Source organism: Cyprinodon tularosa, unplaced genomic scaffold, assembly GCF_016077235.1.
Source record: "Cyprinodon tularosa strain WSP-4 unplaced genomic scaffold, ASM1607723v1 ctg337, whole genome shotgun sequence".
NCBI classification, from domain to species: domain Eukaryota; kingdom Metazoa; phylum Chordata; class Actinopteri; order Cyprinodontiformes; family Cyprinodontidae; genus Cyprinodon; species Cyprinodon tularosa.
The window spans coordinates 410,263-436,864 of record NW_024039049.1 but is presented as its reverse complement, the minus strand read 5'-3'; the positions used below and the strand labels follow the sequence as shown (position 1 = coordinate 436,864).

The window sequence follows — 26,602 nt, the reverse complement described above, 5'->3', positions numbered from 1 at the left end:
TTGATCAGCTTCTGAGTTTCTAAAGTCTACAAAAAACAAAAATAATAATAAAAATACTACTTCTTCTTCCTCAAAAACTTCTTTTTTACAGACTTAAAAACTTCTAAAGACGAGGGAAAAAATATTGATCCATTAAAATATCCCAATATCTTCATATGCTGATATATTGCCATTTAAAAACACCATATCAATCTCTTTTACTAATGAAACATTGCTATATGTCATCGTCATGCTACGAAATCCCCCGAAAATTCACCAAATGTTGCCATATTTTTATATGTTGATATATTGACGCGGTATCGATCTATTTTACTAACAAAATCTCACAAGAATTTGCAAAATATCACGAGAGTTTGTAACAGAACGATGAAATTTCACGAGATTTTGAAAGTAAAATAGATCGATACCGCGTTTTTAACAATCTATTTGATATCAGCGTATGAAAATATATTTGAGTTTATTATTTTTCAAAGTGTCAGAAATGGATAACAAAACTGCTATTTTCAATGACTACTTATTTTTGTCCAGCTTTAACATCGGTATCGATATCGGTTATCGGCTACATGAGTTTTTAAATATCGGCATATCGGATATCGGCCAAAATCCCAATATCGTGCATCCCTAGTTAAGAATTTAGGAATTTTATATGTTTTTGACTTAATTGAAGTTAAAATGACAGTTTTCTATAAAATCTGAATTGGAACCCAAGAAAAACTAATGAATTCAGCTGTTTTTAAAATTTATAAAAAAAAAAAAAAAACATTTAACAGATGGAAACTGGGATCCTATCTCAATACAACTGAAGCTTTCACCTTATTGGTTTTAAATAATTAGTATAAGAAAATTTGTAACAAAAAAAGAAGAAAAAAGAAGTAGATCTAAAGGACCCATCAGTAGCCATCTGTTCCAGCGTAGATCATCATTAGAATTTCTTTTAATTATGTCTTCAGTACAGGGGCCATAACGGGGGCCAGGACATGACCTACAGGGGCCCTGGCCCCCGTTGACCCCTGTCTAGAACCGCCCACGATCCAAGTCATATATGTTGGTGCAATTTCATCAGAGAATATGTGTGACGTATAAAGAGTATCGTCACGATTGGGTGACGGGGGTTTGAAACAGCGGCTAACAGCCGTGTTTCTTCTTCTACATGTTGTGCGGTCCGTTCTGTACGCCCCCCACCTCTAGAGTTGGCCAAAATATTAGGTACAGGGGAAAAGCTGCATGGATTAATTAAGCTGCAGATTATTTTCAAACATGCTGCATATCTTCATTAAGGTGACCTAACGCTAAAACTGACAATTTATTCATGTTTCTTTTTCTTTAAATGTCTCAGTCAGGAATAAAATCATTTTTAATCTTAAACTTTCTCAACCAAAAATCATTCAGTTTGAAGCTAAGAAGGTAATAATATGAAAGTAAATATGTAATATAATGTAAATAAGATTTTTTTCCAAAGGTCGTGTCGGTTTTATTGCACCGAGGGTAAATATTGAACAGTTAGCCTCTGCTGAGGCCGATCAACTCAAAGTTATCTTCAAATATAAGGAAAATGTAAAAAAAAAAAAAAATAAAATCCAAGAAGTTGTTTTTATTATGCATTAAATTTTACTCTAATGTCCCCGATTGGCCTAAACTAACAAGAGTTTGATGTTGAGCTTCATCTCTTGGGTCTCTTTGGGCCTCAGCGGGAGGCCAGCTCCACTGAGGCCTGCCGCCTGCAGCCAAAGGGACGCAGAGTTAGCAGCGGGCTAATTCTGTGCGACTTTGGGGATATGATGTCAGCTCCCTGGATAGAACAGTTTATGCATGAGATAGATGCTGATCTACTAAACCAACTTGGTCTCTAGCAGGGGGTTTACTTTCATCTCCAAAAGGCAAACATGCACAGGCTTCTAGCTGAGCACCTTGCATTGCAGTTTCTCCTGCTTAGTAAGAATCTCACTGCTGCTTCAGTTCCTCCTCTTCTCTGTGCTTGGAAATCAGGCAGGAATTCAGGTTGACCAGCTGCCCGAAGCCCCTGGATTGTGTTCTGGAAGCATCCTACCCTCTCCATGATTGCTCCTGGCTTTTTATCCCTGTTAGGCTTCTGTTGGCATCTATGTCCTGAATTGGATCTGCTGATGATGAGAGGCAGCTGTTGAGGCTGAGGTTGTGTTTTTCAACCAGAAAGAGGTGGAAACCTGGGGGTTAGTCTTTGCGATGAACGAAGCTCGGTCAAAAAGACCTTCATGGGTCTGTCAGCGGTCTGACTCTCAGTCTATGGTCATCAGATAGACAGAAGATGGATATATGGATAAATGAGCTCAACTCTCAGGGTTGCCAGATTCAGGAAAAAGCTACATTCACACATGTTGGCGAGTATCTGGAATTCCTGCACGCTTCGATTCCAATCCTTTAACCTGGTACTTTTATCTTCCACCTATAGGAGGAGCCAGACTTTCCTCTATTCCTCCTTTTATCCCCCCGAAGTGCCATCAAACACCTGGTTTTCCCCACTTTTGTTCTACTCTCATCTGCACCAGGTTTCCTCCCCTGACATCTAAAGCGCATCTCTGGAAAATGCTCAGGCGTTCGCCACACTCTGGAAAGGGATGTTTTTTTACTGGACCAAAAGATCATGCTTCATTTTAAAATAAACATTTGCAGGAAAACTGTTTTGTAATTTATGTGGTCCCCCCCCCTAGGGATGCACGATATAATCGGCCCCCTATCGGTATCGGCCTTAAAACTGAATATCGGACATCGGCCACCTCACCGATATTTAACCCGATATTTGATCAGCTTCTGAGTTTCTAAAGTCTAAAAAAAATAAATAAATACTACTTCTTCTTCTTCCTCAAAAACTTCTTTTTTACAGACTTAAAAACTTCTAAAGAAGAGGGAAAAAATATTGATACATTAAAATATCCCAATATCTTCATATGCTGATATATTGCCATTTAAAAACACCATATCAATCTCTTTTACTAATGAAATATTGCTATATGTCATCGTTATGCTACGAAATCCCCCGAAAATTCACCAAATGTTGCCATATTTTTATATGTTGATATATTGACGCGGTATCGATCTATTTTACTAACAAAATCTCACAAGAATTTGCAAAATATCACGAGAGTTTGTAACAGAACGATGAAATTTCACGAGATTTTGAAAGTGAAATAGATCGATACCGTGTTTTTAAAAATCTATTTGATATCAGCATATGAAAATATATTTGAGTATATTATTTTTCAAAGTGTCAGAAATGGATAACAAAACTGCTATTTTCAATGACTACTTATTTTTGTCCAGCTTTAACATCGGTATCGATATCGGTTATCGGCTACATGAGTTTTAAAATATCGGCATATCGGATATCGGCCAAAATCCCAATATCGTGCATCGCTAACCCCCCCTCCTCCCCTCCCCCACCGTATAGTAGTACTAGACTATAAAGCTTTACCTTCCAAGCCAGATGAATAAGTCTTGTTTATGCCTGGTAGCCATTGGCCCTGTCCCATTTCTCACTTACACTCATTTTGGACCCTAGCACTCAGCTTTGCATCTTCACATTTAAAGTTAGTGTGTCTCAATAATTTTAAGAGCTAGGGGGAAGTGCCCTTCAACCCTTAAAATGATCCCTTCAGACCGAGCGAGGTCACTTGGAACGAGGTGGCTTCCTGTCAGAGTCTTGGTTTGTTAGTTACTGTTTTTCTTGGTTTTCCATTTGTTGTCCTCTGCTGCCCTCTTGTGTCCTCTTTCCCTTGCTCTGTTTTCTGTCCTGTCTGCACCTGTTTTCAATCCCCTCGTTAGCCCTCTCTTTGTCTCTGTCCCCTTTAAAAGCCTACCTCTTCAGTTCCTGTTTGCTGGATCCTCGTCTAACTTCTGTCTGTGTACCTCGTCTCTCCCTGGCTCCTAGTTTTGGTTTACCCCTGATGTCTCCTTGGTTCAGGTGCGTTTTTTGTTTTCTGTTGGACTTTGATTCCTGTCCCTGGACCTGTGAACCTTAATAAACCGATTTTAATTCACCTCTGCCAACTGGTCTCTGCATTTGGGTCCTCCAAACAAACACCGTTTCATGACACTTGCCAGAACTGATCAAAAAAGAAAATGGCGTCTGGCTGTCGAAAAGAACTGCACAAATGAATGTATATTTTTTAAACTAACCATGCCTTTTAAACAATTATGTTGTGATATCTTAGATGTAAATACAATTGAATTCCGTACCGTTGTGTTGAAACATCAATATTGCAAGAAAAAAGTAATTTTCCTAGGACACAAATCCACTGAGAGCTTTTTAAAAAATTTTATATAAGCGTCAGTTTCTTATAGTGTTTTTTAAACCGGCCCTCCACCCGAAAAAGTGTTCTAGAACATAAACGCAACCTGCTGTGTTAACGAATGAGTCCACAGACCATAAAGAGATTAATAAGAGCTAAATAGCGGCGGAACCGTCTCCAGTTTTGCACATTTCTTGTCTGTTTGTTGGCCAAAGGGATAAAAGCTCATCAGCGCCCAGCTAATAGTTTAAATAAATGCTGGAGCCGTATTTACAAACATGTATGTCTTAGTAGGTGGTGTCCCGTTTCGTAGGGAGAAAGTCTTCCCTTGCACTTTCCTCATTGAGTGAGCTACACTGTGGAGGAACTGACTGGAGTGTTCTCAGAACTAAGAGGAATGGGACTGGGCCGTTTATTTAGATAAACATTAGTCATACTGCAGCGATTTATTATCCATTATGGTTCCAAGCAAAGAGCATCTTTTCTAAATGGATATTTGAAAAAAACAACAAAATTTGAAATAGAAAAAAAAAAACTTTTTAGAGTAACTTTGCTTTTTTTTCCCCCAAACGTTTTTCTTTCAGATTTTATTAACAGATTTTATATTTTACTTTTTTTTTCCAAATGTATCTTTTTTTAATATTTTAACTACATTTTCTGTTGAATTTGAGCCCAGTAATAATGTTGCTAATGCCTTTCAGATGGATAAAATGCATGTTTACTTCTCCGTCTAGAGGAAAGTGACCCTCAGAAGTCAAGCGGATATAATCTGTAAATGCAGCGTAGAAATAACTCAATTTGTAAAACTATATCCAAAAATAAAATGTCAAGATATAAAAGCTGTTATAAAAAAGAACTGTATAATTCCAAAAATTACTAATCTATTAAATAAAATCTAAGAAAGCGGCAAAAATTACCCTTTAATTTTTTATTTTTTTTTTTCTAAACAACCTTTTTAAAATTTACAAAACGCGATCTTTGCTTATAACAATAATTGAACCAAAGTTGCTCCATATCCACACGGCTTTAAGATTTCCAAAACATGTTTAAAAAAAAAAAAACTTTTTGTTTTATAGCTGTGTAAACAAATAAAATGAGATTTAAAATTCCACCTGAAATGTGTGACTCTGTGGGAGTAATGCAAGGTATTCATTTTTAGCCCCACCCCCTAATTGCTGGCATCATTGGAAACTAGAGGCTCAGAGCTTTGCAAGGAGCTCTGGCTGCCGCAGACGGGCTAACGTTAGCCCTGGCTGCCGCAGATGGGCTAACGTTAGCCCTGGCAGCCGCAGACGGGCTAACGTTAGCCCTGGCAGCCGCAGACCGGCTAATGTTAGCCCTGGCAGCCGCAGACGGGCTAATGTTAGCCCTGGCAGCCGCAGACCGGCTAACGTTAGCCCTGGCAGCCGCAGGCCTAATACTCTGCGCTCTGTTAGCGCTAACCTGGAAGCTGCTGCTGCCGCAGACGGGCTAATGTTAGCCCTGGCAGCCGCAGACCGGCTAACGTTAGCCCTGGCAGCCGCAGACCGGCTAACGTTAGCCCTGGCAGCTGCAGACTTAATACTCTGCGCTCTGTTAGCGCTAACCTGGAAGCTGCTGCTGCCGCAGACGGGCTAACGTTAGCCCTGACAGCCGCAGGCCTAATACTCTGCGCTCTGTTAGCGCTAACCTGGAAGCTGCTGCTGCCGCAGTGCATGCTGGGACAGCTGTCAGTCTGGAGAACGGACAAGTCTGCTTTGATGCATGCTGGGTAAAGAGGGAGGGGCCAGAACAACATCCAGGGACTTTGTCCGTTCTCGGTCTGCTGTTCTTGTGAATTGGAACAGTGCTAAGGCTGAGGCTGATGACGTTTCACGAGGACACGAGCACATGAGAATGGTTCAAGTTTTATCTTTCAAATAGAAGTGTGAGCATGAAACTATAATTCTAGCTCCGCTCCTCTGCCTTATGGGGTTCCACAGGGTTCAGTGTTTGGCCCCTTTCTCTTCTTGATGTGTTTGCTGTTCTTAGATTTGCTGTTGGACCGCATGGATTATCCAATGGAGGCTGTGATTTCAGATTAACTAAGCTTTGTTTACTCACACTGAACTACTGAATACCTCGATATATAACCACAATAGACAATAACTTCTGTTTTTTTTCCACAACATGGGGGGAAACAGTAGACACTAAACAAACTTTTAAAGAACTTTTATTGGGAGTTTTTGTTGTGGAAACAGCAGATTTCACAGCGTGACGCAGCGTTTAACTTTAGGTGAAGTTCCAGCGAGAGTCACATTGAAACATCCGTCTGTAAGAGACAGCTCATGTTGGAATAAGTCAAAGAAAATCATCAAATAAAATATTTATATGATAAAACACAGTTTTCTTGGTCTTAAATTGGGGAAATTACAGATTTAAATGAGCACTCACCTCGCAAAAAAAATGTCTTCTTCTAATAGATCAAAAAATTGGATTAATCGGTTATTTGAATTATCGTCAACTAATCTAGCTAATAGATTAAACGTTAACTAGAGTATAGAGACATTAAGAGCGACCCACTTAGAGCAGCAATAGACCAAGATTGTAAAAAATGTATAAACATTTTGCATTTATGATAAAAAAAAAAAAAATTTTTATTCCTCAATCGGCTTTATCTAGAACTCCTCAAGTGGAAAAGTTTTAGTTCCTACTGGTTTGACTCGTAAAAAATCTTCTTTGAGGAACCTTTGCTGTCCAGTTATTAATCTAGAAAATAATCGAGATATTATTCGATTTGCAAATTAATTGTTAGTTGCAGCCCTACTTTGAATAAAATGTCAGCAATGAACTTCCAGTCCTGACAGTGCAGACCTGCAGCGTGCACTTTCCCAAAGAAAGTATGAATCATCAGACCCTCGTTTCTTTGATTGCTCTGAATTCCAGCACTGATCAAAGAGGGAAAAAAAAAACAATAGTGAGAAGGAAATCTTGGACTGGTGAGTTTGAAGCTTGGATTTGAAGATGGAGTCTCAGAGTTGCGGATATCTGGAGGGAATTCCAGAGTGTGGGAGCAGATTGGGAAAAATCTCTCCTCCTGGTGGGGCTGAGATGGACAGAAGGAGCAACAAGCTGAGTGAGACCTAAGTGTGCAAGAGAAAGTGGATATTTGAAGATCTGAAAGATCAGGAGTGGCGAAGTTCTAAACAACTCTGAATGAAAGCAGAAGAATGTTGAACTGGAGTCTGAACCTGACTGGAAGCCAGTAGAGCAGCCAGTAGAGGTTTCTACAGAAAGGCTGCAAAGGATAAAGTTGCAGTAGGATTTGCAGTTTGCTGACCACAAGGCTGATGCTAGAAAGGCGGTTATAAGACTTCTAAAGAGATGCTAAATGTGCAAATATGGCTTATTGCTGCTTCATGCATTTCACTGAAAGGGGGGAATAGTGAGTCAATGGCAGATGTTACATAACTGGGCAAATAGGCTCTGTAATGCACCATGGAGGCATAGCAAAGCTCTTACAGCATATTTTCTCAGGAATGCATGACATCGCCACGGCAATCATGATAGTGAGCGCTTCAGGTTGTCCTGCTGCACAAACTGTGGTTTGCATCTCCTCTGCTGCTGCTCGATGCTTCTCTGTGTTTTCAAACCACCCTGAGTGGTTTGAGCTCCAGCCTCCCCAGCCACGGCCTTGATTAAAACATTTGCAGTAATCCTTCCGTAATAACTGTTAGCCGGTTAATCTGACTATTTTAGGCCTTATTAGGCACCAAAAACCCCCATCATGCTTTTGAAGCAAACTTCACAGCTTCATAAGCTGTTATTTCCGCTCTTAGCAGCATTGTTTGGATTATTAAAGCCTCAGAAATCCAGCAGCGTGTCCAGACCTCAGATGAGTGAAATGCTTGAAATGGTTGGACGGTCGAGTCTGGCAGAAAGCGTCTGTGTGACTCGTGTTCCTGTTTATCTGTGTGTGTTTTTGTGGCTGCCTGCTTGTGCTGACTGATCAAAGCCTTTCCAATCTGTGTCAAAGGCTGTGCAGCACGCTCCCTCCATGTTTGCTCTCCTATTGTCTCTGCAAAGACCAGTTCTTTTTATTTGGATACAGATGGGTTTTATGTTGGTTTGCATTGTTTCTGCTTCTCTGTTGAATCACCGATTTAGTGCGACGTTGTTTTGATTCAAATAAAACTGCAAAATATGATAAAAAACAAACAAACGAGAGTTATTCCATGTTGTTTACATCTTAGGTTCATGTTAGAGAAGGAAGATAAAATATAATCCTACCCAATTACCTTAAATTCACAGACGTAAAACATTCTCCTCATATAAAATAACACTTTAAAAAAAGTCATGTTTGATTTTCCCGCACTTTTAATAATTCATACGTCTGTTTTTTATAGGTTTCATAAGTGTTGTTTTATTTAAAATGCAGCAAATTGCTTAAAAAGTACCTCTGATATTATAGCATAAGGAAAAATGCAGTATTTTAATAAATTATTGATATGAAAATGTCTTAATTTTCCCAATTAAATAACTTCTGGGTGGTTTAAATTTATAGAAGATTCATTCACAAGCAGTAATTTAGTCAAATCATCATTTAATTCAATATTTATTTCCATATTTGAAAATAGTTTCTAAATAAACAGAAAAAAAGCAGAATACGGAATAACTATTTCAGGACCGAACAGTAATCCCTGAGGGATCCCATAAGCAAAGGGATTCCCAGTCAGCCATTTTCAATTCAATTTATTTTATTTATATAACGTCAATTCACAACATACGTCATTTCAAGGCTCTTTTCACAAATGTTTCCTGAAACAAAAAAAGATTAGCTTCAGATGGTATTTATTTTATTTTCCTTTAAAAATGGACGTCAGTATTTTAAGACATTGTTTTTATTCCTGCAGGAAACATCTGTCTGATATTTAAGGCGGTTTAAGAGAAGATCTCTGCCAGCTGCTAAATACTTTTACACTGAACTGTAAGTTTTTCATAAAAAATGCTCCTTCTACCTTTCTGGATTAATCGTCCCTCTTTTGTTTCAAACTAAACTCTCATCCATTCTGGTTAGAAGTCATGAGGCCAGTTTCTTTTCTCTCTGTGAAAGGAGTTAATGCTCCAGATCTCTGCGTGTCTCTGTGTTACTGCAGCTGTGAAGGTTGTATTTCCGCTGGGTTTTTGTGGTGGTAATTAGCAGCTGCCATGTGACTCTGCCTCGCTACCTCTCTGCCTCTTTGACTCTGCCTTGCTGTCTCTCTGCCTTGCTGAACCTCTGCCTCGCTGACTCTCTGCCTCTTTGACTCTTTGCCTTGCTGCCTCGCTGACTCTCTGCCTCTTTGACTCTTTGCCTTGCTGCCTCTCTGCCTCGCTGACTCTCTGCCTCTTTGCCTTGCTGCCTCTCTGCCTCTTTGACTCTTTGACTCTCTGCCTTGCTGAATCTCTGCCTCGCTGACTCTCTGCCTCTTTGACTCTTTGCCTTGCTGCCTCTTTGACTCTTTGCCTTGCTGCCTCTCTGCCTCTTTGACTCTTTGACTCTCTGCCTTGCTGAATCTCTGCCTCGCTGACTCTCTGCCTCTTTGACTCTTTGCCTTGCTGCCTCTTTGACTCTTTGCCTTGCTGACTCTCTGCCTTGAATCACTGCCTCGCTGACTCTCTGCCTCTTTGCCTTGCTGACTCTCTGCCTCTTTGACTCTTTGCCTTGCTGACTCTCTGCCTCGCTGACTCTGCCTCTTTGACTCTTTGCCTTGCTGACTCTCTGCCTTGCTGAATCTCTGCCTCGCTGACTCTCTGCCTCTTTGCCTTGCTGACTCTCTGCCTCTTTGACTCTTTGCCTTGCTGACTCTGCCTTGCTGAATCACTGCCTCGCTGACTCTCTGCCTCTTTGCCTTGCTGACTCTCTGCCTCTTTGACTCTTTGCCTTGCTGACTCTCTGCCTCGCTGACTCTGCCTCTTTGACTCTTTGCCTTGCTGACTCTCTGCCTTGCTGAATCTCTGCCTCGCTGACTCTCTGCCTCTTTGACTCTTTGCCTCTCTGCTTCTCTGCCTCGGTGACTGCCTCGCTGCCTCTTTGACTCTTTACCTTGCTGCCTCTCTGCCTCGCTGACTGCCTCGCTGCCTCTTTACCTTGCTGACTCTCTGCCTCTGCCTCGCTGACTCTGCCTCGCTGACTCTCTGACTCTCTGCCTCGCTGACTCTCTGCCTCTCTGACTCTGCCTCACTGACTCTCTGCCTCTCTGCCTCGCTGCCTCTTTGCCTCGCTGACTCTATGTCTCTCTGCCTCGCTGCCTCTCTGACTCTCTGCCTAGCTGCCTCTCTGACTCTCTGCCTCTCTGACTCTTTGCCTTGCTGACTCTCTGCCTCTCTGCCTTGCTTACTCGCTGACTCTCTGCCTCTCTGCCTCGCTGACTCTCTGACTCTCTGCCTCGCTGACTCTCTGCCTCACTGACTCTGCCTCACTGACTCTCTGCCTCTCTGCCTCGCTGCCTCTTTGCCTCGCTGACTCTATGTCTCTCTGCCTTGCTGCCTCTCTGACTCTCTGCCTCGCTGCCTCTCTGACTCTCTGCCTCTCTGACTCTTTGCCTTGCTGACTCTCTGCCTCTCTGACTCTCTGCCTTGCTTACTCGCTGACTCTCTGACTCACTGCCTCGCTGCCTCTCTGCCTCTCTGACTCTTTGCCTTGCTGACTCTCTGCCTCTCTGACTTGCTTACTCGCTGACTCTCTGACTCACTGCCTCGCTGCCTCTCTGCCTCTCTGACTCTTTGCCTTGCTGACTCTCTGCCTCTCTGACTTGCTTACTAGCTGACTCTCTGACTCACTGCCTCTCTGACTCTCTGCCTCACTGACTCTTTGCCTCGCTGACTCTATGTCTCTCTGCCTCGCTGCCTCTCTGACTCTCTGCCTCGCTGCCTCTCTGACTCTCTGCCTCTCTGACTCTTTGCCTTGCTGACTCTCTGCCTCTCTGACTCTCTGCCTTGCTTACTCGCTGACTCTCTGACTCACTGCCTCTCTGCCTCGCTGACTCTTTGCCTCTCTGCCTCGCTGACTCTCTGCCTGGCTGACTCTGACTCACTGCCTCTCTGCCTTGCTGACTCGCTGACACTCTGCCTCTCTGACTCTCTGCCTCGCTGCCTCTCTGACTCTCTGCCTTGCTTACTCGCTGACTCTCTGCCTCGCTGACTCTTTGCCTCTCTGCCTCACTGCCTCTCTGACTCACTGCCTCGCTGCTCTGACTAAACCCAGCATGGACCAAGCATAGGAGGAACACACGTGTCGCTTCAGAAAAAAACGAGTCAGCAGCACAATGAGCGGCGCTTAAAATGCTCGTGGAATTCTGTCAATTTCCAATCACTTCCCATTGAGACATCTGTTTTTTATACAAACAGTGAGAATTAATTCATATCTATTTCCTTGAATGCTGCATTTTTTCTTTATTCATCTATCTTTGTACAGTTTGTCCAACCTTTTATTTCTTTCTCATTTATTTCCACTCTAATAAATATAAAAAAAAAGATTTTTCTAACCTTATTTTTTGACCACTTAATAAACCCCTGTGGAATTTTCTTACTAAACAGATTTGAGCCTGAGCCCATTTATTTATTTCCTCCTTTTTTTCTTGTCTTCTGTGATTCCGCCTCCGTGTTCAGCCGGAATAATAAAACCAGAAGCATTGACCTTAATATTAATTAGTGGCAGCATTGGTCTTCCATATTGTAGTGCTGGATCTGTAGTAAACAAAGCCAGAGCTGCAGCAGGAATGACTTTAGGCCAGTAGAGTAACTACGTATTTGATTACGTAACCTGTTTACCAACCAGTGTGTGTAAAAGTAGTCGCACACGAAGGCGTTTGTTTGTCCAGCTCAGGCTGTTCCAACAAGCAGCCAGCCTCCATAGTTGCTGCACAGTTTGACCTTATCATCCTAACAGCTTCACTCCACTGATCTCTAGTTATTCACTGGATCGCTGATTTTCCGAAAAAAATGAAGCCACCGTCCGCGTAAAAATGGAGACGCAGTAAAATAGATCGATACCGCGTCAATATATCAACATATAAAAATATGGCAACATTTGGTGAATTTTCGGCGGATTTCGTAGCATAACGATGACATATAGCAATATTTCATTAGTAAAAGAGATTGATATAGTGTTTTTAAATGGCAATATATCAGCATATGAAGATATTGGGATATTTTAATGGATCAATATTTTTTCCCTCGTCTTTAGAAGTTTTTAAGTCTGTAAAAAAGAAGTTTTTGAGGAAGAAGAAGAAGTAGTATTATTTATTTTTTTTAGACTTTAGAAACTCAGAAGCTGATCAAATATCGGGTTAAATATCGGTGGGGTGGCCGATGTCCGATATTCAGTTTTAAGGCCGATACCGATAGGGGGCCGATTATATCGTGCATCCCTACTTAATTGACTAGGGCTGAGTATTGGCATGGCGGTCACGATACGATATCATCATATATTGCAATATTTTTCCCTGTTGTCAAAATTGAATTTATAGATAAAAAAGTCAGTGTTTTTTATGTTCATCAGAAGATATTGATCATTTACCTTTTTTGGTCCATGTCTTCCACTTTGCCTCACCTACATGATATGATGCTGCGCTCCACAGCGCCATCTGCCAGAATGGCGGTGCAGAGGGAGCCCATTTTCCCTCATTGTTTTAGGTAAAACATTTTTTGTTTTAAAGCTGAAAATCACGATATATCACCGAAAAAGATTTTTTCCCACATCCCTTTTATTGACCTCATAATGACTATGCAATGTGATGGGCCTATTTTTTTATTCTAAGTTAAAGTAATTTACTGATGCTATGAAACGGCCAATCTGTGTCAAAGTGATGAATTTATCTTGTTTTTAAAAGTCTAAAAAATAAGAACATCATGGTTGTTCAATGCTGTAGTGCCCAGATTGTTTTACGGATTGTTGTTTACACTGAAATCGGTCTAACTAGGGAGTACCAATATGGCGGCCGCTGGCTTCACTTCAATCAGCACCAGTGAATAGAGATCAGTCCTTCCCAGTTTGCTTGTTTCTCTTCTTCAGGTCCAAAATTTTGAATAACTATTAAAGATTTTTTTTTTTGCTCCATAACAAAGGAAAACTTTTCTCTTTTTATATGATAGAGCAGAGGTCACGGATTTAAAATATTTATAAATGAGTATTGTCTAATTTCACTTGCGCCTCTTCTCCTGTTAATACGGTAAAGCCCTGGGGAGCGTCCGGCTCCAGGCTGCACGTGATCCAAATGAGCCAATGAGCTGTCAGTCTGGGTTGCTGCTGCTGCTACTTTTAGACACAGCAGGCAAACCTGTGGCAAGCCGGGCGATGGGAAAGAAGGAGAAGACCATGAGAAAAAGAGAGCAGAGAAAGTGTGGACTGCTGGAAGAACTGCGGTGAACTGGTGAAAGAAAAGTGAAATGGCGTGCTCAAAGATGACCCTGCACATTTAGAGGATGTTTGGCTCAACCTGCTGCTGTGAAGCAGGATTCTCCACCATGAACAGAATCAACAATAAATCTGGATCCAGGCTCAAAATGAGCTCCTTGATATGTGCTTGAGAATGGCTTAGTCTCCGGTTAAACCCAGGTTTAAAGCCTTGCAGGGCAGCCTAAAGCCCACTGCCAACATTAAGACAGAAAAAAGAAGAAAATAACAAACGCTCAGTTCAGGTGGTTTATTAAAAAAAAGTGAGTCAGGAAATTGTCTATATACCAAACTGAATATTTGTTGTTCTTGACTTAAACTATTAAGATTTTAAAATTGAAAAAAAAAAATAAAAAAATTTCCTTTTTATGTTTATTATTTAAAAAATCAATGTATAACATGGATGCCTAAAAACCTCATTTAATTTCAGTGCTAAATTCTGTTTAAAGTAACAGATTATAAATAAAAGTGTCTCTCGACCTTTATTGGTTGATGATTTTCTTTATTCGGACCCTGCTGGTTTTTAATTGGTTACTCCTGTTATAGACCAATAGAAAGCAGAGCACAGTGTTGGGAAAGTTCTCTTTCTACGTGAACTAGTTCAAAGTTCAGTTCACACATTTTAAAATGAACTAGTTCAGTTCATAGTTCATAATTCAAAATTTTGAACTAAGTTCACAGTTCCTAAAAATGAACTAGTTCATCGTTTTTTTTATATATATTGCTCAATTACACCATAGCCTACTGTAGAACCACAGACAGCAATTATTTTATCAGTTGTAACACTGAAACTGTGCGTCAGATTTCATCTTCATATCCAGTTTTGAATCCTTATCCAACCAGGGTTTACATTAGCATGGAGGGGACAGCATTTCCCCATTGTTGCTTTAACGCTTTGTTGCTGTCCATTCACTTCACACTAGTAGCAGCTGCAGCTTTCACCCCTACAGTATATTCTCAAAAACATCAGGAAAAATGTGCTGCTTGAATGGTCTTTTTATGAGGAAATATTGAAAGAAAAACAGGAAAGTAGTCTTTAAGGTGCAAATGTTTTTTTTTTATTTTAATATTTTTTCAATTTGAAATTCCATTTCAGTACATACTAAAAAGGAATACTGGAAATTATACCAGGCAGGTTTAACAAACAAGTTACATGAATAGTAAAACCCTTAAGAACATTTTACTAACACAAACTGAGGGACCAGGCTGAGGTAGGAATTTAAGGTTACTGAAGTGCGGATTTTTTTACTGAAAGCCGGCGGGCAAAGTTTGCAGACAAATGTAAGATTGTTGCCATCATCCTCACCGACCACCTGGTCATAAACCTGTTTTAAGTGATCATACTGCTGCTTTGTCACCTCCACGGTCGCCTCCATGCTGCTGTGGCTTCCACGCTGGATTTTGTTTTGATGACGCACGCGGCTGTAGGCTACGACGCTGGTAGCTGGTGTTGCCAGATTGGGTGTTTTCCCCGCTACATATTAAGGCCTGTTTACGGTGTGATTTAGAGGGGTTTCGCCTGGAGGACTCTATAGAAATCTGGCAACCTATTGAACGGAGTTGAACTGAGAGAGCGTGCCGTTCACAGACACCAGAATGAACGAGTTCACAATAACGTTCATCAGGCAGTAATGCAGTACGTTCAGTTCACGTTCGCCCAAAATATGAACGAGTTCATGAACTTTCGTTCAATGAACGCGTTCAGGCACAACACTGGCAGAGCATTATGGGTAATTTGGAGAATAAAGGATACTTCCATTGTTTTTTTTAATGAATAGCTCATGGGAGCTGGCTCGGAGCTCGTCTGCCTGGCTGTGTGTTTCCTGGACGGGGCCGCCTGTGGAGCTGGTTGACAGTTGCCTTTTGTATCTATGCTTCTTTTTCTATGTCTGCTTCTGTCTCCTTGAAACCCAGTGGGCCTCAGCAGGTGGCCGCTCACACTGAGCCTGGTTCTGCTGGAGGTTTCTTCCTGTTCAAAGGGAGTTTTTCCTCTCCACTGTCGCTACAAGCATGCTTAGTGTGAGGGATTGCTGAAGAGTCAATGAGTCGATGCAATCAGCTGGTTTTCCTTAGATAGAAAACTTTGAATCAATCTGCTGGATGATCTGGCTAACTGGAAAGTGACCTGAGATGACATGTGTTGTGAATATAGAAATAAACTGAATAGAATTAAATAAAAATCCTCCACCCTGAGTGCGTGTTAATAGTTTTGGTACCAGTTCTGTGTCATGTTAGCACAAACTCTTTGGTTCCTGTGTTTTTTAAAGCAATTGCACAGAGGGATTTGCTTTCTCAGAAACTCTCTTGATGTGGGCCGTGTGTTTCTAAGACCTAGAAATACTCGACGATGCGCATTCGTTTATCAACCACTTCCTCTTGCGTACACAGATGAGCTGAGCAACAGCTCCCGTCTTCCTCTCTGGGTTTTACATCATGAAAACTGTCCTAGATTGACAAAAAATCTGACCTGGGTCACTTTCCAAATATAGCTCCTTTCCTGTGCCTTTGTCTGATGTAACAGCAGGAGACGGCTTTCCCAGAAAGGAAATCTGCAGAACAATCTACTCTGCTTTTATAAGCCAGGTCAGTTTTCTTGTTTTGCATGCTGAGCTTTCCTGCTGCTCCTTCTGCCATCAGCAGAGGGACGTTAAGGAAAGAACAGAGGTGGAAAGAGAACTAAAGTACAAAATTACTTCATTTAAAATGTAATTTGAGTAAAAGTTACTTAGTTATTTTGAGTTATTTAATGCAAAAAAAAGGATGAGTCATGAATCGAATTGAGCACAAGGTGTTTTAATGGATTTCAAGGCGTATTTCAGTGACATCCACACTGCAAAAGATCAGCTGGGCTAAAGAACATACTTCCTCACAGCACAAGGACAGTAACAACCTGAACCATAAAGTGCAAACTATTTTCAATCCTACTGTCCAACAGAAAGCACTACATTTTAAAGTATTTAAGATGCACACAAAATTAATTGCCCAATAGATACCAGAAATCAAACTAAAAGGCCACATGATCCCACTGTTCACAATAAAACAAAATTCTTACAGGATCCAACAATTTAAAAGAAAGTAGGATATAACTTCAAAATTAGGGCTGCAACAACGAATCGATAAAATCGATAAAAATCGACTTTTAAAAGCGTTGGCAACGAATTTCATTGATTAGTTGTTTCGTGCGATTAATGCGTCATCCGCCGCTGTCGTCAACACTTTTTTTTTTTTTTTTCGCCGTCGTCATCACTGCCACTTGATTGAAACGCGGGAAGAAAAAAAAATACGGCAGAGCGAGCCAGCGCTGCAGGTGAGCAAAGGCTGTTTTCAAAAGGCAGTAACGTCAACTGTTCTAATGATCGATACCGCAAACGCAAGTTGCGTCTTAATTCGCAGACAGCCTGCGCTTTGTAAAGCGAAAAAAGTCGTAACATGCAACTTTTGTAAAAACAAATGAACATGGCACGGAAGCACCACTGTTATGATGCAGCACGTGAAAAGAAAACACGCTGGAGCCTCGATGGCAGTGAAGAGAGCTGATCAGCAGGATGAGCGGCCATGTTTGTTTGGTTTTAAAGTGGGGAAACGTAACGTTAGTTTCTCAGGTAGCTCATCTGATGCTTTCCTTACCGCGTTAGTAGGTTACAGACAGTGATAAGGTTGGCTACTTATTTTACTTTTAATTTCATTTGAATTAGCTTAAGCAGCGTTTATATTTTCTTTATAAATAAATCAATTTGCAAATTATGAGGGCAAGGCTTTTAAAGTTTAAATCTTCTGGCAAAGATAAAGTAAAGAAGATCCTGCAATTTATGGAAGTAAAGCAGAATAAAATCCAGCAAGATCAGTAATATGTCAATTAATTATCTGCCACATTCCCATGTAAATATCTGTCTTTGGAGGATGTGTTTTTTACCACCCCTAGTTCTCTCATTTTTATTCCAAATACAATTTATAATTTGAATCACAGGGCTATTTTTATCTCTATGGTTCAGTATTTTCTCAAGTAGCAACTTTAACTGCTATACTTTCCTGTCTTAAAAGGCAGAACTCTTCTAGTCTAAAAAAAACTCATTTGTTCAAATGGGGGGGCCTATTGTTTGAACCCCTTAGGGGCTTTAAAAACAAAAATGTCTTTTTTGCGCTTTATGAAACAAAGTAGCCTATATTTTGTGGATGTACAGCTACATTTCTCATGTAAGTTTGCGTAGTTTTAACACAAACATTTATTTTTCATATTGCACCAGTACAGTTAATGAGCAACCTGTACTTCTTTGTTCTGTCTAAAATGTTTATTTTGGAATAATGAGGTTAATATAAAAAAATATTTTGTCCGTTTCATCGATTAATCGAAAAAATAATTGGCCGATTCATCGATTTTTTAAATAATCGTTAGTTGCAGCCCTATTCAAAATACAGTGTCCCACAAAACTGCCCCAAAGCTACAACTTTATACCGATAAAGCTCTTGTTCAACTTCAGCAGCAAATGATTTTTAAAGTTTTTTGCTGTAAGTTTTGCTCTCTTTGCTGTGAAGAGCAACCCGGCTGAACTAAAAAGCCTTACAGGCAGCTGAGGCTGGAAGGCCTGTGCTGAGTTTCTGAGACAGCTTCTTAATATTTGGGAAGGAGTTCCCAGCTCAATCAAACTTTTGATTAGCCTGACGTAGTCCTACTCAATTCTAGTCAGAATATGAGTCTGATGCTGCTCCATAGAGCTGTGATTATGGGGCGTGTTTCGAACGAACCAGGAAAAAAAATGCCTCTGCACTCAATTGGATAGACCTACAACCAATAAGAGCAACGGAGTGCGTGACGTATGTTAAGCCACGCATAGTTGGTGTCAACAAAAATCAACGCGTGCAGTTGCACGCCTAGAATAAGAAGATGAGCCTGATCGCGTTTCTCTGTTCCTCTTTTAATTTGCTGTCGATATCTTCTAGAACAGACCTAATAGCAGAATCCACTCACCTCAACTCTCCAGCGGCAGCCATTGTTGTTGTCACCCAAGCGCGCTTTGGTCACGTGGTTGATTACGTTACTGTTGATCATCTGTCCATCATCGTATAAAGCCCGCCCTGACAATTTGATTGGCCCGCCAGATATTGGGCGAGCATACTCGCGCTACTATTGAGCAATGCCAGACCGAACTTCCCGACCTCAAACGTTGTGGGCGGGACTAAGTTCGGAATGGCACCCAGGTAGGGATGCACGATATTGGGATTTTGGCTGATATCCGATATGCCGATATTTTAAAACTCATGTAGCTGATAACCGATATCGATACCGATGTTAAAGCTGGACAAAAATAAGTAGTCATTGAAAATAGCAGTTTTGTTATCCATTTCTGACACTTTGAAAAATAATATACTCAAATATATTTTCATACGCTGATATCAAATAGATTTTTAAAAACGCGGTATCGATCTATTTTACTTTCAAAATCTGGTGAAATTTCATCGTTCTGTTACAAACTCTCGTGATATTTTGCAAATTCTTGTGAGATTTTGTTAGTAAAATAGATCGATACCGCGTCAATATATCAACATATAAAAATATGGCAACATTTGGTGAATTTTCGGGGGATTTCGTAGCATGACGATGACATATAGCAATGTTTCATTAGTAAAAGAGATTGATATGGTGTTTTTAAATGGCAATATATCAGCATATGAAGATATTGGGATATTTTAATGGATCAATATTTTTTCCCTCGTCTTTAGAAGTTTTTAAGTCTGTAAAAAAGAAGTTTTTGAGGAAGAAGAAGAAGTAGTAGTATTTTTTATTTTTTTTTTTGACTTTAGAAACTCAGAAGCTGATCAAATATCGGGTTAAATATCGGTGGGGTGGCCGATGTCCGATATTCAGTTTTAAGGCCGATACCGATAGGGGGCCCATTATATCGTGCATCCCTACACCCAGGCTAACTTTTGATATTCCGAACCAGCTAATTCTATGCAACTGCTAACAAGCCAAGAGCTCGCTTATAGATAAATAATAAATAAACCGTTTCGGATGTCGGAGACAAAAACACAAGCGCTAACATACCCGCTACATGTTTTCATAAATTGGATGTTGATGTTTTAAAGCTCCGTTTTGCTGGGCAGGCACGTGTTGCACTGCATTATCACATTGTTCCCTTTTATGCATTTGAAAACAAATAATCCAAATATGGCCGAGGGTTTTTCTGGCTTTCGTCTCCAGAATATGTTTCCTCTTCAGGCCTTTCCTCATCCATACTCCCTACATTGTGATTAGCAACTGCCATCTTCTGAAATGCAGTACTGGATTATGAGACAATACAAAGGGTAAATGCAAAGCAGGGCCACATTTAATTTAATTTATTTTTTTTATTTTTTTTACTCAGTAACGTGAGGGGGTTTTAAATGTAGCAAAGAGAAACTACTTAGGTTAAAATGTACTCCAGTAAAAGTAAAAAATACATATTTCAAAAACTACTCAGAAAATTACAAATTACTAAAAAAAATACTCCATTACAGTAACTTGATTAAATGTAATTCATTACTTTCCACCCCTGGGAAAGAAAGTGGTGATCCATCTCAATCATTTCTCTCTTCCTTTAGTGCACCAGAGATTCAGTGTGGGGGTGCAAAGGGGGGTGATCCTATTATGGCCAAACGCATGATATAAATGACTTATTGTTCATAAAAAAAAAGCATATTTAAGATCTGGTTTGAATGAAATGACAAACCTTTAAACTATAAGCTGCTTCTTGCTTCATAAAACTAGAAGCACCTTCTGCAGAGCAGGAGTTACAAGTCATGCTTGTTTGCTTATTTTAGTTTATTTTTTTACTGTTTATCATCCATTAAGCGTTTAAGATGCCGTTTCCTTTCCTGGGACTCCTGTCTGGTGAACATCGCATGCAGCTATCGCAGTTTTCTAGGATGTCCACAGTTTAAAAGTTCCTGCTCTCAAAGCTGCACCTGGAGGTTCAGCTTTTTTAAACCTAACTAATACAGATCTGTGAAACCGGCTTGGTTTCCTCGCAAACTTCTGTTTTTGTTTTTCATCACACCCAAAGGGAGAAAGCTACCAAACCCACCTGAACGTAGGAGAAAATGTTGGCTGTGCCTTCCTTTACGTTCGGTGTTAAAATAACTTTGTGTTTCAGGAAGTGAACGTCGCAGTCAGACACGGAGGTGGTAGAGTGATGGTCTGGGGCTGCAAGAGTAACAGCATGTGGATCGTTTTACAGCGGTTCTTAGATCCATGCGTTGGCTGGAAGGATTCGATTTTAAAACGTTGCTTCTGCAGTTCAGAGACCTGCTCTACTAGGGCGGATTTAGCCAATGTGGGGCCCTAGGCAAAGACAGGCAGGGGGCCCCTCTGAACTGAGAAGTCAACCCATAAAACAGCCCCATTCTAGATAGAGAACTGTTAATAGAATAGACATCCATTATCTGTTCTAGGTTGTGTCCCTCTCTTCTTGTCCCTTTTCTTCTTGTTTTCCTCTCTATGTTTTGTACTCAGCTGACTTTTCATGCTGTCTCTAAAGGAATGAAAGATTTTTTCCAAGCACTAAGCTCACTTAGCTGATTGCTCCTTCCTGTGTTTCCAAAAAGGCCAAAGTAAATAACCCAGTCCTTCTTTTCACTGTAGACAAGCCATGATCTGCTTATCTGTTCTCCATTTTTCATTTGGATGAAATAATAGCTGCATGAATCATGACAGCAGACAAGATAGAGGAGAATCTACTCGCTCTGGAGAGCAGAGTTCGCTGCTTTTAGATGTTGTCTCCAAAGTCTCCAGTAGCAGAAAAAAGTCTCTAGATTTGGCGCTAGGAGCTTTTTAGAAATCAAAGTGCTAGAGGGGTCTGAAAAGTGGCTAAATATAGCGACTAAAGCGCTAAGTTGGCAACACTGCTCTTTGCATGGTTTGTTTTCAAATGGTTTGCTGCTGTCTGTTTGGACCTTTCTGAACATGTGCAGCAAATGGACTGATCCAATATGGTGGACACTGAGGGGGGGGGCTGAGACACACTTAATATTATCAGCGTTCTGATGGCTTTTTAGCCAAAGGATTTTTTTTTCATTAAAAACATAATAAATGTGCACAAATAAGGAATAGTTGTATTAACCATACATATAAACTCTAGGAATTTGGGGCCTTAGGCAACTGCCTAGTATTGCCTAATGGTAAATGCCCCCCCCCCACTTCACAAACTGTCTGACAACAGATGATCCGGAAGGTTTGCTTCTTTAATTCTGGACGGAAAAAAGGTTTTTAATGCAGTTTTTGACCGAAGCATCTAATTATTTCACATTGAACCATTTTCAGAGTCTTTTCATGAAAAGCCTTTGATTGAATGACACGATTTCTCTTAAAGCAAAGATAAAAGCTTTCTTTTCTATCTGTGTGACTCTGGACAGCCGTGTTTTTCTGCCTCTATATAAATAAACTGTCCTTGCATCAGCTGTTGCCCAGTGGAAACTTGTTTTCTTCTCTTTCAGAGGTTAAATTTGGCTTTTCAGCTCAGACATTCTGCGTTCTCCATTAGTTTTTTTCTATTCATTACTTCCTTGTATTGACTCATGCTTCTGTTCCTTTTTTGTTTATTTCCTGCTTTCAGAACAAATAACTTTTTGTTTTCTGTCTAATATCTTCATCATCGCTCTATCTAGATATTTCTAAAAAAATGCTTCAACATCAGATCAATCATTTTGCCTTAAACAAATAAAAAAAAGCCAAAGAAAAGCATTTTTTTCTGTTCTGCCTGTAGAATTGAGTTAAATTCTAATAAGTTTATTTCTATAGTTCCAATTCACATCATGTCATCTCAGGTGACTTTCCAGTTCAACCAGATCATCCAGTCAAAGTGTTTCAAAGTTTTCTATCTAAGGAAAACCAGCTGATTGCATCGACTCATTGACTCTTCAGCAATCCCTCACACTAAGCATGATTGTAGCGACAGTGGAGAGGAAAAACTCCCTTTGAACAGGAAGAAACCTCCAGCAGAACCAGGCTCAGTGTGAGCGGCCATCTGCTGAGGCCCACTGGGGTTCAAGGAGACAGAAGCAGACATAGAAAAAGAAGCATAGATACAAAAGGCAACTGTCAACCAGCTCCACAGGCGGCCCCGTCCAGGAAACACACAGCCAGGCAGACGAGCTCCGAGCCAGCTCCCATGTCAGAGGATGAAGAGAGCACATCCAGTTAGTCACAGTCAGAGAAACAGGAATACACTGGAAAACAGGCCAAGCTCCAGCATCTAGAAACAAAGGTGTTGATGGCAGCAGCACAGCTGATATTTCTCTCCAGGATGGAGTCACAGCCAAACAGGAACAGACCAGATGAAGCTACTATGAGAAAAAGCAGAGAGAGCAGAACGTTAGAGATTGAACTAACAGATTCTGCAGAGTGGGAGAATAGAGATAGACGAAGCAGAATGATGAAAAAGGGGTCCCTATGTCCTCCAGCAGTCTAAGCCTATAGCAGCAGAACTATAGAGATAGATCAGGATAACCTGAGCCACTCTAACTATAAGCTTTATCAAAAAGGAAAGTTTTAAGCCTAGCCTTAAAAGTAGACAGGGTGTCTGCCTCACGGACTAAAACTGGTAGTTGGTTCCACAGGAGAGGAGCCTGAGAACTAAAAGATCTGCCTCCCATTCTACTTTTAGAAATTCTAGGAACCACTAGTAAACCTGCAGATTGAGAGCGAAGTGCTCTGTTAGGAACATAAGGAACAATCAGATCTCTGATATAAGATGGAGCTTGGCCATTTAAGGCTTTATATGATTTAAATTCTATTCTAGATTTAACAGGGATGCACAGCTAGCTGCTGCAGGAAGCTAGAGAACAACAAGATGTTAATAACTGAAGTTTATTGAGAAAATACTTCTCATTTTTATTACATTTATGATTTCTTAAAAAGCAAATGGACATTAAAGTCCTTTAAATCAATTTCATAAGGTTGAAAATTATTTATATTATAAACCACTGAGGTAGTTTTTGCTGTTTTATTTTTTCTCTTTTCATAAACTCTTTCCTGTCGCTCTCTTCTTATAGTTCTTATATCCTATTTCTTTCCCATCTCCATGTATACAATCTAACTCCCTAAATAATTGTCCATAAAGTAAAGAAAATAAAAAAATCTTTAACTTCACCCCAGAAACCTTTATCAAACCGTCCATGTGTGCTTCCCTCTGTCTGCTCCATCTCTCCTCTCTGCTGCTTTCATCGTTTCCATGGCAGCACTTGCCTCTCGGTTGTGTGTAATGAGAACCATTCCCTATTTTAGCAGCAAAGTGAGGACATTTTGCTGCTCATCACAGCAGTTATGTTTAGAGCTAAGGTGTGGTTGAGGTATGCACTGGTACTGGTTGGTTTTAGGGTCACTGGTTGTGTCCCGGTTCAGGGTCCCGGCCCACTTCGAAGGCCTCAGAAGAACGATGAAGGCCAGAAGCGATCGGCCGTGGACTGGGACGGCCTAGCCTTCAGCAGACGTCCCGCCCTCATCTCATCCTAACTTTGGTCACTTAGCAACCGTGACAGCTTAAAGCCAATTAAGTCAAAGTTTTTATTATTTTATTTTTTTGATATCCTTTAAGTTAACCATAAAAAACTGAGGATGAATTAAACATTTTGGCTCTGATTTTTTTTTTTTTTTTCTTATTTAATCCTGGACTGAAGCAGCTTTATCGCAGCTGCAGGCATGAAGATTTATTTTATTGTTTATCTTTTTAACTCTTAATTATGATGTTTACTTATACATTTTCTAAGGTCCCCATTTGTGTGACCATTTTATCTAGGAATGCACGATATTGGGATTTTGGCTGATATCCGATATGCCGATATTTTAAAACTCATGTAGCCGATAACCGATATCGATACCGATGTTAAAGCTGGACAAAAATAAGTAGTCATTGAAAATAGCAGTTTTGTTATCCATTTCTGACACTTTGAAAAATAATATACTCAAATATATTTTCATATGCTGATATCAAATTGATTTTTAAAAATGCTGTATCGATCTATTTTACTTTCAAAATCTGGTGAAATTTCATCGTTCTGTTACAAACTCTCGTGATATTTTGCAAATTCTTGTGAGATTTTGTTAGTAAAATAGATCGATACCGCGTCAATATATCAACATATAAAAATATGGCAACATTTGGTGAATTTTGGGGGGATTTTGTAGCATAACGATGACCTATGGCAATATTTCATTAGTAAAAGTCTGTAAAAAAAGAAGTTTTTGAGGAAGAAGAAGTAGTATTTATTTTTTTTTAGACTTCAGAAACTCAGAAGCTGATCAAATATCGGGTTAAATATCTGTGGGGTGGCCGATGCGCGATATTCAGTTTTAAGGCCGATACCGATAGGGGGCCGATTATATCGTGCATCCCTAATTTTTTCTATAATCTTTTTGCTGCTTTAAACACCAGAATTTCCCCATTGTGGGACAATAAAGGGATTTTTTTATTCTATTCTAAGATGAAACGATTAATAGTGATTAATTGATTACTGACATCGTCATCAACTAATGTAGTAATACGGCGACCGTTTATTCATCCTGTTTGCTGAACTAGTTTTCCTCCCATGCCTGAAATATGTCTAGTGCTGCTACCACAGATGATCTCGCTCTCCAAATAGAGAATACTTGTAAATTCTGACTCTAAGTTTCTATGGGACCTTTGGGTCTTAAAAGCTAATGACACACGACTGGATCTGCACCTGTTTATTAGTCTGTGGTGCTTTTATATCACAAAGCAGTGCAATTATAAGGTGATGGTGGGTAAAGATGTTAGGCAGAGGCTGCACGCACACTTTGAGCTTTACCCTCAGACAACCTCTAATGGCATTAGGCGGATGGTGCTTATTTCAATTAGAGTCGCGTCAAGGAGTGTTTCCATGCAGCGCCATTACCTTAATTAGGCTCATTTTATCTGCATGAAGGAGAGACGCAAGCAGAACATAAAGATTTTAGTCTGCTGCTCCTGAGAGAGGAGTTATAAGCAAAGCTGGTTGATATGTTTGGTAGATTTAAGGCATTCGGGAAGAAATCTCTGTTAAGACTTCAAACAGGCTATAAAACCGAAATATGAAGAGAAGAAGACGATTTTTGACTTGGCTTTGACTCCAGGAAAGGAAACTAGTTAACCCGCATCAGTGGATGAAATAACAGACAAAAGCAATTCTATTAAGTTTATTTCTATAGCTCCAATTCACATCAAGGGCCGGATTTATCAAGATCCAATTTTGCGTGCAGTAATTTGCGCTCGCAAACTGGAATTTTGCGCGAGGAGCTGAACCATGGTTTGCGGGTGATTTAACAAGAGCGATTGTGTTACTTAAATATAGAGTCAGATACCGTTAGCAAAATTGCTTTCAGGTTTGATAAATCACTTTGCGAGTGCTAAATTAATATATTTACATGTTCTCCTCCCACAAGACGCACTTTTGCGTGTAAACGCCCCATATTGCATATTCATTGCAGAAAAAGTACTAAATGGATAAGAGGCGCTATTTAGCACGTTTTAAAGACCAAATCCTTTTAGCACGCTGTTGATAGATCAGTTTGTACATTTTTTAGCGTGCGCAGTGAAATAGCTCACGTTTTTATACACGCAAACCTTTGATAGATCCGGCCCCAAGTCATCTAAGGTTAGTTCATAGAGATAATTCAACCAGATCATCCAGTCAGATTGATTCGAAGTTTTCTATCAGCTGGTTTTCTAAGGAAAACCAGCTGATTGCATCGACTCATATAACTTCTGTAGTTTCATACAGATGTGTGTTCAATCCATCATCTGAACACAGAAAAGGATGAGGGCTGCACAATTTCGACAAAGATTGTGATTATTTTCAATATGCTGGTAAAGATTCTCAGTCATCCAGTTTATAGCCATTCCAATAAAAGAAAATTAAAAACAATCAACTGGACTTTGTTTCCAAGTTTTAAGATGTTTCTCTTCCATCCAGG

The 26,602-nt window shown here is 40.2% G+C and overlaps 1 long non-coding RNA gene across 1 annotated transcript in view; it reads left to right on the top strand.

Annotated features, from left to right (window-relative positions):
* The window catches only part of LOC119789382, a 46,351-nt gene that overhangs the window by 1,001 nt on the left and 18,748 nt on the right, over window positions 1–26,602 (top strand). The gene's annotated exons all lie outside the window — the stretch shown is intronic.